The 11,924-nt window shown below is 31.4% G+C and overlaps 1 non-coding gene across 1 annotated transcript; it reads left to right on the forward strand.

The window, feature by feature from the left end:
* The first annotated feature begins 508 nt into the window (after positions 1–508).
* LOC128592030 (U6 spliceosomal RNA) lies at positions 509–615 on the forward strand. The gene has a single exon (XR_008381747.1). It is a non-coding gene; the product is annotated as a U6 spliceosomal RNA (small nuclear RNA).
* The last annotated feature ends 11,309 nt before the right edge of the window (positions 616–11,924 follow it).

An 11,924-nucleotide genomic window follows, 5' to 3' on the forward strand; every position in this document is an offset into this window, starting at 1 on the left:
GTGTAACAAAACTATCAGGGAAACTTTATAAAATTACAAGGCTTGTATCCAATTCAAGTGCACATGGTAAAAAGAATTAAATTACATTTCTCTCTCTCACATACCTAAAATATTGTTTTTAGTATTATTTTTGTATATACTGCCAGAAATGTTTTATGAATAGTCTAGGATGTATTTGCACCCTGTTGTCAAAATTGGGGTCTTACTTTGTTCATGACCATTTTTCTGTTCAGTACTTTATTGTTTTCTTTATAAATCTCTTATAGATACTGCCAAATTGTATCTGAGGCATTGATTTTCTAATTGCACATTGTTTACATATATGATGAACCATTAGGTATGTGATATACCTAATGAACCACATTTAACATAGCTCTAATGAAAGGAAAATTAAATGTTTCTAAGAATGGGCTATTATAATCAGTGCTACAATCAGTATCTTTACACAATGGTGTAATTTTTTTCTAGTGTAAACTCCCAGAACGAGCTTATAAAAAGTTTACATTCAGTGCTCGCTTCGGCAGCACATATACTAAAATTGGAACGATACAGAGAAGATTAGCATGGCCCCTGCGCAAGGATGACACGCAAATTCGTGAAGCGTTCCATATTTAAAAAAAAAAAAAAAAAGTTTACATTCAACAGAGACTGCCAAATTTTCTGGCAAAGTTGACATGTTTACACTCTGTCAGCAATGTAAGACAGTGCCTGTTGCTCCCTGCCTTCACCTAAAATGGGCATTATCACATTTATTTAACCTTTCCTAAAATAATAGAGAAAATATAGTTTCCAACTGCATTTTTATTTGTAAATCTTTACATTGGAGTAAGATTGAGAATTTTTCTCTGTTAGTCAATTTTATACTTTTAATTGAACTGTCAGTTTATCTATTTTGATGATTTGTTTATTGACTTGTTAGTTGTTTTCCTTACTAATTTATAAGGTAGTATTACATATTAACTGTATTAATAGTTTCTCATGTTTCAATAATATTACTTTACAAAAATAGGATTTGTAATATATTTTTACATGCAATTTTTGTTTTAATTGAAGTGGTAATTCTTCACACTTTTTTCATGGCTTCTGTGCTCTGTCCCATGAATGGAAAATTCTTATCTTTTCAATAATTCTTTTTTTTTTTTTTTTTTTTTGTAGAGACAGAGTCTCACTGTACCATCCTCGGGTAGAGTACCATGAGGTCACACTGCTCACAGCAACTTCCAACTTCTGGGCTTATGCAATTCTCTTGCCTCAGCCTCCCGAGCAGCTGGGACTACAGGTGCCCACAACGCCCGGCTACTTTTTTGTTGCAGTTTGGCCGGGGCTGGGTTTGAACCCGCCACCCTCAGCATATGGGGCCCATGCCCTAATCACTGAGCCACAGGCGCCATAATGCTTCATGATTTCCTATTGGCCTTCTATATTTTACCTCAATGTTTACACATTTCATCTATTTTTATGTAATTGAATAGATTTTATGTAATAATTAAGTATAACAATTTAAGTAATTTTTTAGCATTTTACTATGAAAATTTTCAAATGTACACAAAAGTTTTAAAAATTATACATTGAATGCCCATATATTCATTACCAAAGTTGTGCAATTAACATTTTAAATATTTTAGATTTAGCAAACATCTTTCTATCTCTTTTAAGATAGATATTTAATGTTGTCTTTTAAAAATTAAACACTGCAGATAAGATTGTTTCTGATTTTTTATTTTGTTATAATTGAATTTTGTATTTTATTGTTGATTGTTTTCTATCTTTTGGGAAAGCTATGTTGTGTTATGTTTTTAATAATATGCTTTTAGAAAGCATATAGATTATAGTTCTTATTTTTCAAAATTACAAACAGTATACTTAAAATTTGTATTTCTGTAGTTAAATCTATGTTAATTAATAAATACTAACTTTTCACTATGAAAACGGAAGAAATTTGAACCCTTGTATTTCAATCTACCTCTATTTGTCATCTTTACTCTAAATTTACCCTATTCAGGTTTGGAACATTTCCAGATTCTTTTAATAATTTCCTCCATTGTTTAGTCTTAGTTTTAATCAGTAGGGTTTGGTGTTCACTGCTATTTTTCTTTTTAACTCTACTTCTCCATTCCCAAGTCTTTCATTTTGATTAATTTCTTCATTTGCTGAATATTTTTTTTACGACTAACATGTTAGTTCTTATATATGAACATTAAAACACTTAGATTGCATTTCTTTTTCCTAAAACTTTACAGCCATAGTTACACTTTCTTCTATTAGTGAGCAATTCTTATAATAGGGTGAAATCAACCTGTTTTCTCTTTACATTGACCAGGGATCTTTTTTGTTTTTGTTGTCTTGAGGTTCATAGTATTTACCAAGATATAAACGTGTGAGAATTATTCATTAGTGATTTTTTCCTAGCACACGTTGTATATTGTGATGCATATATTCTATTCTTTAAGAAAACAATTATTTTAAAATTGTTCTTCAATTCTGTTCTTTGATATAGACATGCCAATTATGTAGAAAAGATCTCCTTACATATATACATGTATATTTGCATAAAATGCTTTAATCTTTAGTGTTTTTTAAATTTTTATTTATTTTTGTTCTTTCTTAGGCATGGTTTCTCTCTATCACGCAGGCTGGACGGCAGTGGCATGATCATAGCTCACTGCAGCTTTGAACTTCTATGTTTAAGGGGTTCTTATATATCAGGCCCTCAAAGTGCTGGGATTACAGGCTTGAGCCACCATGCCTGGTCTTCGTCTATTTCATTTAAGGTGACTTTTCTTATCCATGCCCCTGAGATCAATTTTCAGCAGAATATATTTTCTTTTTTCCTTCTAATGTGGCCTTATTTTTTTTCTTTTTCTGAGACCAAGTCTCAGTCTGTTGCCCCAGGCTAGAACGTTAGTGTCAGTGTCATGGTGTCACAGCTCACAGCGACTTCAAACTTCAGGGTTCAAGCCATCCTCTTGCCTCAGCCTCTGGAGTAGCTGGGACTACAGGCACCTGGCACAATGCCCAGCTAGTTGTTTTTATTTTTTAAGTATATACAGTGTCTCTCTCTTGTTCAGGCTGGTCTTGAACTCTTGAGCTCAAAAATCCACTTGCCTCCCGCCTCCCAGAGTGCTAGGATTACAGGTGTGAGCCACCCTGCCTGGCCTATTGTGGCATTATTATTATTATTATTTAGAGACAGAGTCTCACTTTATTGCCTGCAGTAGAGTGCCACAGCTCACAGCAACCTCCAGTTTTTGGTGTTAGGCGATTCTCTTGCCTCAGCCTCCCAGGTAGCTGGACTACAAGCATCCGCCACAACGCCTATTTTTTGTTGCAGTTTGGCAGGGCTGGGTTTGAACCTGCCACCCTCGGTGTACGTGGCCGGTGCCCTACCCACTGAGTCACGAGTGCTGCCCGTGGCATTAATTTTTGAAAAGATTTAATTTTAACTATAAACTTCTCTTCTGTTAGAGTAATTATTTCTTCTTTCATTATTCATGTGTCATTTTTTACTTCCTTTAAAATATTTTTTATGCTGCTTATTTTGAGATGATAGAAATATTTTTTGAAATTTTCAAGTGCGATTGTTCTAACCGAAATACTTGATCTTTTTGCTTGTTGGTTTATGATTTACCCCGTCTCATTGCATTTTAATACTTTGTGGAAATTTTTAATACACTTATAATTATTACTTATCTCTGAATTGAGATAAATTTAACAGAGCAAGCTGATGCTAAATGAGAGAGGTGGAAAAAGCTAGGGTGGAAAATATGCACGGCAGACTAAATTTCGTTATCTCTGTGTCCACCTACCACACTCTGCAATACCCTTCAAAGTGCAGATCACTTTAGATGGTACGTGATTTGAAGACAGAAGTCCTTTACCCTTATTTTATTGCATTCCCAAGTTTTTCTTTTTGTTTTTTAATTCCATATTAATATGAAGGTACAAATGATTATGTTAACATTGGTTGCATTTGTTAGATTTTTCCAAGTTTTAAAATTATCTCATTAATTGTACTTTAAATAAATTGCTCACTTTGATACCTACCCCCAAATCTCATTTCTGAATTCCAAATTCATTAAACTGTTGATCTACAGCCAACAATGTCATCTTTTGGTACATTCCTGGGTTTCTTTAAGCCTAACTCCCCATAGGTGTATCTGGTTTCACTGTTTTTCTTTCATGGCTATATCAATATCAATAAGAAAATCTTGTTAATTATAAAGGACCTCAAGTAAATATGTATACAATAGATTAGGGTAAAATATAATCAATGTTTATTTTTATTTTTTTTTATTGTTGGGGATTCATTGAGGGTACAAGAAACCAGGTTACACTGATTGCATTTGTTAAGTAAAGTCCCTCTTATAATTGTGACTTGCCCCCAAAAGGTGTGTCACACACTGAGACCCCTACCCCCCTCCTTCCTTCCCTCTCTCTGCTCTTCCTTTCCCCTATCCCCTTCCTTCTTCTCTCTCTCTTTCTGCTCTCCCCTTTCCCCACCCCACCATGTACTAGGTCATTAATTGTTCCTATATCAAAATTGAGTACATAGGATTCATGCCTCTCCATTCTTGTGATGCTTTGCTAAGAATAATATGTTCCACTTCCATCCAGGTTTATATAAAGGACATAAAGTCTCTGTCTATTTTAAGGGCTGAATAGTATTTCTCCTTTTAAAAATTTTCCATTTCTTTTCCATCTTAATCATTCTGGGTAAAGCTACTAAATACATTTGTCCCATGTACATTTTATGATAAATGGTGCTTTATTTTTGAGTCATTTTTAAACATACTTCAAGCTGAGGTTGGCCATTAATTGTATATTACTATTTTGAAAATGAAATATGCAAGATTTTCTTAAACCATTCAAAATAAATTACAGACACAAATTAAACATCTTATTTTATTAAAATGTGTTTAATTTGTATAATTATATAACTAAAATCTAAGAAATGTCATTTAATTCTTGAAACATTAAACACAGAGCTCTTTCTAGTTTTCCTAGTGAATTGTATGTTGTCTTACTAACATTTTATGTGGTTGGCAAGATCACAGGTCAATATTTCACACAAAAGTGTTAGGGTTGGGGTGTGGTTGCAGAGGGAGTTACCTACTTAGTATCTAATTATAATTTTTCATCAACATTTAGTAAAAAAATAATAGTTCATAAATTCAAAATCTTTGTGGTCTCATAATATTTGCACATGGAAATGATCATATGAAGAACTATACCACCCAACAGCAGCTGGAAAAACAATTTTTCAAAGAAAGTTTAAAATTAAAATGTTGGGCAAAAAAAGGACAATTTAACATAGCAACCAAATATAAACATGTACCTAGATTTTTCATGTATTTTAGCATAAACATTAAAATTACAGATATGAAAAGATTATATGTGAAACTGCAGTGTATAATACTATAATGATGGATGCATGTCATTATAGATTTGTCCAAACCCATGGACTATGCAACACCAACAGTTAACCCTAATGTGAACTGTGGACTCTGGGTGATAAATGTTATATCAAAGTAGGTTCATCAATGGTAACAAATCTGTTGGGGTATATTTTGATAATGGTAGATAGCAGGAGTGGCTGTGCATTTATGAGGGCAGGGAATATTTGGCAAATCTCTGTACCTTCTGATCAGTTTTGTTACAAATATGAAACTTACTCCAAAGAGACAATCTATTAAGAAAAGTGTATATAATGGACTTTACTGTGGTTTTCCTACAGTGCTTCTAAATTTGAGTGTCAAGTCTAAAGAACTATTATATAAAGTTGGGGTTTCCTTGCACCAGCAATCTGACTTTTCAACAAGGCACTTTCTGCTGTCTTAAATTCTTTGTTTTCTTTCACCATTCCTAACAAATCTATATAACTTTAGGCAGTGATTTGGATAAATTGGTTGTATTCTATGACATTCAATTTTATCCATTATTGTGGGTTTTGGTTTTTAAATTTTTCTTTCTAATTTATTTTTATTATATTTAATGTGCTGCTTTCTAGGTGCTAGGTCTTAGGGCGCCAGCCCCATATACCAGAGGTGGTGGTTCCAACAGGGCCCCAGCCAAAAACTTAAAAAAAAAAAAAAAGTCTAAGTGCTAGGTCTTCCTTCTGTATTCCTCTATCATACACAAGAGATTTACAAATATGCAACTAAGTAATAAAAACATACATGCTATTGCAATCTCCTGTATATTGTCTTGATCCTTACAGGCAATATATTGATAAGATACTAAAAACATTCATCATCTATTTGTTATCTGACTTATCCCCTACATAACATGTATTCAAACTTGGTCTGTGTCTAATTCAACATAATTTCATTTCCTCTCAGAGTTTCTATAAGCCTCCAGATTAAAATAAAAATGATCTCCCTTTATGTGCAAACTGACCTGTCATCTCAAATTATCACAATGGATGTGGTTAGGAATCTTTAAAATTCACATTTCCTATTTAATTTAAATTTTCAAAAAGCCATAAGGTTCTCTTACAGTTAAAAACTGAACAAAATACTAAATATACAGTGTGGGCAAAATGAGCATTGATTGTGCAAGATATATTAGCACAGATTTAATGTTTTATGTATTAAATTTTGGTGTGGAAATTCTTTTGAATAAAAACTTGATAATAATATTTGAAAAATGCAAATTTTGATCCTTCTACTGTTTTGATCATCAGATAGCAGGTATAGTGTTAATAGAGCATGCTAAAAATAAATATTTATGCCAATATTTAGAAGATGAAGACAAAAAGTTTGATAACTTACTTCCATAACAAATGGCTAGATGTAGTATCTTTCATGATTACAGTCTATTTTTTTTAAGAGTTGTTCAGTCTCTATATTTAAATACTTTATTTATTTATTTATTTATTTTTATTAAATCATAGCTGTGTACATTAATGTGATCATGGGGCACCATACACTGGTTTTATAGACCGTTTGACACATTTTCATCACACTGGTTAACATAGCCTTCCTGGCATTTTCTTAGTTATGTGTTAAGACATTTATATTCTACATTTACTAAGTTACACATGTACCCTTGTAAGATGCACTGCAGGCGTAATCCCACCAATCACCCTCTCTCTGCCCATCCTCCCCCCTCTTTCCCTTCCCTCTCCCCCTCCCCCATATTCTTAGGTTATAACTGGGTTATAGCTTTCCTATGAAAGCTATAAATTAGTTTCATAGTAGGGCTGAGTACATTGGATACTTTTTCTTCCATTCTTGACATACTTTACTAAGAAGAATATGTTCCAGCTCCATCCATGTAAACAGGAAAGAGGTAAAGTCTTCATCTTTCTTTAAGGCTGCATAATATTCATGGTGTACATATACCACAATTTATTAATCCATTTGTGGATCGATGAGCACTTGGGCTTTTTCCATGACTTAGCAATTATGAATTGGGCTGCAATAAACATTCTGGTACAAATATCTTTGTTATAATGTGATTTTTGGTCTTCTGGGTATGTACCTAGTAGAGGAATTATAGGATTGAATGGCATATCTACTTTTAGAACTCTAAGTGTTCTCCAAACATCTTTCCAAAAGGAATGTATTAATTTGCATTCCCACCAGCAGTGTAGAAGTGTGCCCTTTCAATGTATGCTGAAGATTCTGTGAAAAATGCAGTGCTATCAGACTCTAAGAAAGGCATCAACAAATTAATGTCAGTATTTCAGGTAAAAATGAAAGGGAGTAAAAGCGTTACTGGATAACCTTTCCTAAATATCCCACCTGCATCATCATCTGTATACCAGACATTAATAAAAGCACATGAAGAATTAATTCAGATTTATCAAAATCTTCTTAAGACTGTGATTATATTCTTCTATATTCTTTTATGATCACAGAAAATGCCAGGAAGGCTATGTTAACCAGTGTGATGAAAATGTGTCAAACTGTTCATAAAACCAGTGTCTGGTGCCCCATGATTGCATTAATGTACACAGCTATGATTTAATAATAATAAATAAATAATGAAAACAATAATAATTAGAATGATGTATATATAGTTTTATTTGAAATAATCAAATTATTCAGATCTATAGACATTCCAGATATAGGGAAAGAAAAAAATAAGAAAATAAAAAGTAGATATATTTGTTTTCTGTAAAAATGCAGATGTTATCTGCTTCTAAATCTTACATTATTAAATGTGGTTGTTCATGTACCTAGACTCATGTTATGATTCCTGCATTCTCAGTTAGATATGCTTTAAACAACTTTAAACATTTTTGAATAGTAGAAACAAAAATGGCTGTTTTTGTATGTTTATGTTTTATATTCCAGAGAAAAATATCCATTAAATAAATATTCTTTATGAATTCTCAGTGATTTTGAAAGCCATCAAGTAATGTTTACAATGAAAATATTTGCAAATTTTTCATCTTTCCTTACCTTTTTTCCTGATTGGCAGTTTTTAAATCATCATATTTTGTAACTATTGCAATCTTGAGAATGAGGTGTACATATGAAAACATCTCCAGCTTACCTGAAAAGACATTAACATCAGTAAGAGCATCCTAAACAAATTTGAGGTACACAAAAACAAATATGTATTTTGTTTCATTATATCTGGATTTTATTTTATCAGAATTCAGTAAATAAAGAGTTCTGTGTCAAATCTGAAATACACTGTAATTGAGTATATGCTAATTATAAAATGATTCTGATTTCATACATAGCCAGAAATTTTCAAATTTTAAGAATTCCTCTAACAGGACACAGAAGTGGAAATTTTACAATATTTTAAAATTTTGGTTGATCTTTCTCTAGGGACAGATTAATTACCTATATTCCTTAGGGATTCATCAATGTCTAAATCAATTAATTGACCTAATCTGTTTATCTACTCAGATAAAATAAAATAAAAAGGGAGAAGAGGAAAATAAATCACCAAATATATTTCTATTGACCTTATAATATTGTAAAACTTTTGGAAGACTTATTGATATATATACATATATATGAGATACTGTAATTGTATTAGAGAAGTTAACCTTTGTGATATAGGAGAAATATTACTAAATTTGGTATCATAAGACATAGGATTATGTCTTAAATGTGATGCAATCACTTACTGGTTATGTTTGTTGACCTGAGTTGGTCCTTCAAACTAAAGAAAAAAATTTAATAAACTGCAAAATTCAAACAGTATTTCTACAAACAAATTAAGGGTATCAAATCCAAGTAAGTAGAAGATTGTCTACATGAGGCAATATAGTTAAACAGGAAAAAAAGAACATCAAAATATATTTTATAAGAATTCTCGATTTTTGTTGGTGAAAATTTGTTGTTTTGTGTGTTTCCTTACTTTCCTCATTGATTATTATTGTACAAATTATGGTGAGAAAAATTATCATTTATTACCAAAAAAGCAATTGCTTTTTAACTATGATCTTAGTTGATTTTTTCACATAAAATATTTTCATTATTAAATATCTCATCATGTAATTCATTTTTGTAGTCAGGATTTAATGAAGTTATCATTGTGAATGCCTAAGCCACTGTTAAATATTACGTAAGGAAACAATATAATGTGAATACATGTATCAACCATATTTTTTATTCATAGGACAATGTAGTTTCCTCCTTTATTTCTTCTTTAATTTTTATTTTCCCACAACTTTATTCTTGCTTATATGTGCACAACTATGTACAATTATAATAATTATTCAGTTTTTTGATGGATCCTTCCCATACAATTTACTTTACAAACTGCATTTTACCTTTATATTACAAATTATACATGTACATTCAATTCTAACTAACTATAAAAGTCATAAATTGTAGTATTTGTAAAATTAAAAGAAAGTGAAAACAGAAATTACCGATAATCTAATTACTCAGAGACCTTCTATTTTACATCTTTTTTAATGTTTACCATTATTTTATAGTTTTTGTAAGTTTAATAATCAAATATCCATTGTATACTATTAACAATTAGAGAATTAAAGTTAACATAACACAAAATATAAAATACATAGAAATAATTCTTCAAAAAATATGTAGTATTTCTACATGGAAAACTTCTAATTATTATTGGAAAAAAAAACACATCTAATTGTATTGCCAAATTGTTATGAACTCAAGTTTCTTCCCTTTTTTTTTTTTTTTTTTTGGTTTTTGGCCGGGGCTGGGTTTGAACCCACCACCTCCGGCATATGGGACTGGCGCCCTACTCCTTGAGCCACAGGCGCTGCCCAAGTTTCTTCCCTTTTTAATAGCCTAAGTTTTCCTCCTGTTTCATTGATCTCTGCATTCTTTTTGTTAAAGATAATAAAAACATGATGCAGTGTATTGTTTTCTGATATCTGAGCACATAACTAATTTATGCCAACATAAAAAAATTGATTTAAAAAAAAATTGATTTTCTTTTCTTATTGAAATCTACAAGACAGGTTGCATAGTAATACCCTCTTTTTAAGCTGGAGTTTAAGCTGTATCCTAAGTCTTATTTACAGTATTTTAGTCAAATAAACTATCTAGTCACAGGTTTAGTGTAACATAACAGATACAGTTAAAATAACAAATCTTTCTTTGTTTTTCATATAGAACAAAACAATACATTTAAGTAAATTTCAATCACTTTATACACTTCAGATTCTATTTTCACCTTGTTTTTTTCAGATTTTCGTTGGTTATTCCATTGTGACATTTCTTTTTATATCCATACTATCCAGACCAGTACTAATTAATACATGTCACTTGATATCCTAGAATTCCTACACAAAAAGCACTGAATTAGGAATAGAATTTGACTTTGAAATATATCACTCATGTAATTTAAACTGTGTGAAGTTAACTGTTTATCAGTGGTAAAACTCAAGTATTTTCTTTCTTCATAGTCAGTATACATTCACTAATAAAGACTAGAAAAGGCACCAAAAAACTTAGGTAGACAAAGGTAAACAGGAACTTTATTTCTCTTGTTTCCCTTTGATAGGGATTATTTCAGTATTTGAGTGTAATTGATTTCTTCCAGCTTTCATGTTCCTGGTCTGGTTGAGGTATTGCTTATGGTTGTCACATCTCCTACTGTGGCTTTAAAAGTGATTTGAAAAGTCTGTTGTTTAAAACTCTCAGGCAGATGTTACTTTACCACCACAGTCAAGCATGGCTCCTGTGTGTTTGACTTTCAAAATCCCTGCTAAGTTCCTTGCTGAGATCAGAAATGGTTTGTTTATTAAATCTATATCTTCACATTGTGTGGGGGGTCTAAAAAGAAATATCAGCTTTGTGACAAGATCTCAAGAGAATATACACCTACTTAATCTTTCATCCAACACCACTTTCCAGTAACAAAGATGTATGTCTAAAGTCATAAAATGAACAAATAGCATTTTGGCTTTCATCAGTACCAAGTTGGTTTATACATTGTCAGTAATTTCCACAGTAGACTTCGTAGTTGTTTTACTTATGAGGCTAGAATATCACGAACGCCTATTTTTGTTTAATTTGTTTGATGAAGTCTTACTATTTTCTATTGAGTGTTCATTATAAATATGAAGTTTTCATATCTTCAATCAGCATAACGTAAAGATGGGAAACAGTCTATATTGAGCTATTTACTATTCACATTTAATTCCATGATTTCAATATTAATTATTGACATAGACATTTGGTGTCATTAAAGTATTAATTCATATACTTTGATTATAGTAAAAGTATTCAATTACCTGGCCCTGAATACAGAGACAAAAAAAATCAAACTCCACGAAATAATATGATTCTAAAGACCACTGCAAAACACATTTTAATCAATGGAATTGCTGATGATAGAAATGCTGCCTCTTAACATACTTTTTTAAGAAATGTAGACAGAAATTCTCATTGTAAGAAATACTAGGAAGAAAAGAGAAGTCAAATTTTGAAAGAAAAAAAAAGTGTGACTTAAATCACCCAGAATTTTAC

This window comes from Nycticebus coucang, chromosome 1, assembly GCF_027406575.1.
Source record: "Nycticebus coucang isolate mNycCou1 chromosome 1, mNycCou1.pri, whole genome shotgun sequence".
Taxonomy (NCBI): Eukaryota; Metazoa; Chordata; class Mammalia; order Primates; family Lorisidae; genus Nycticebus; species Nycticebus coucang.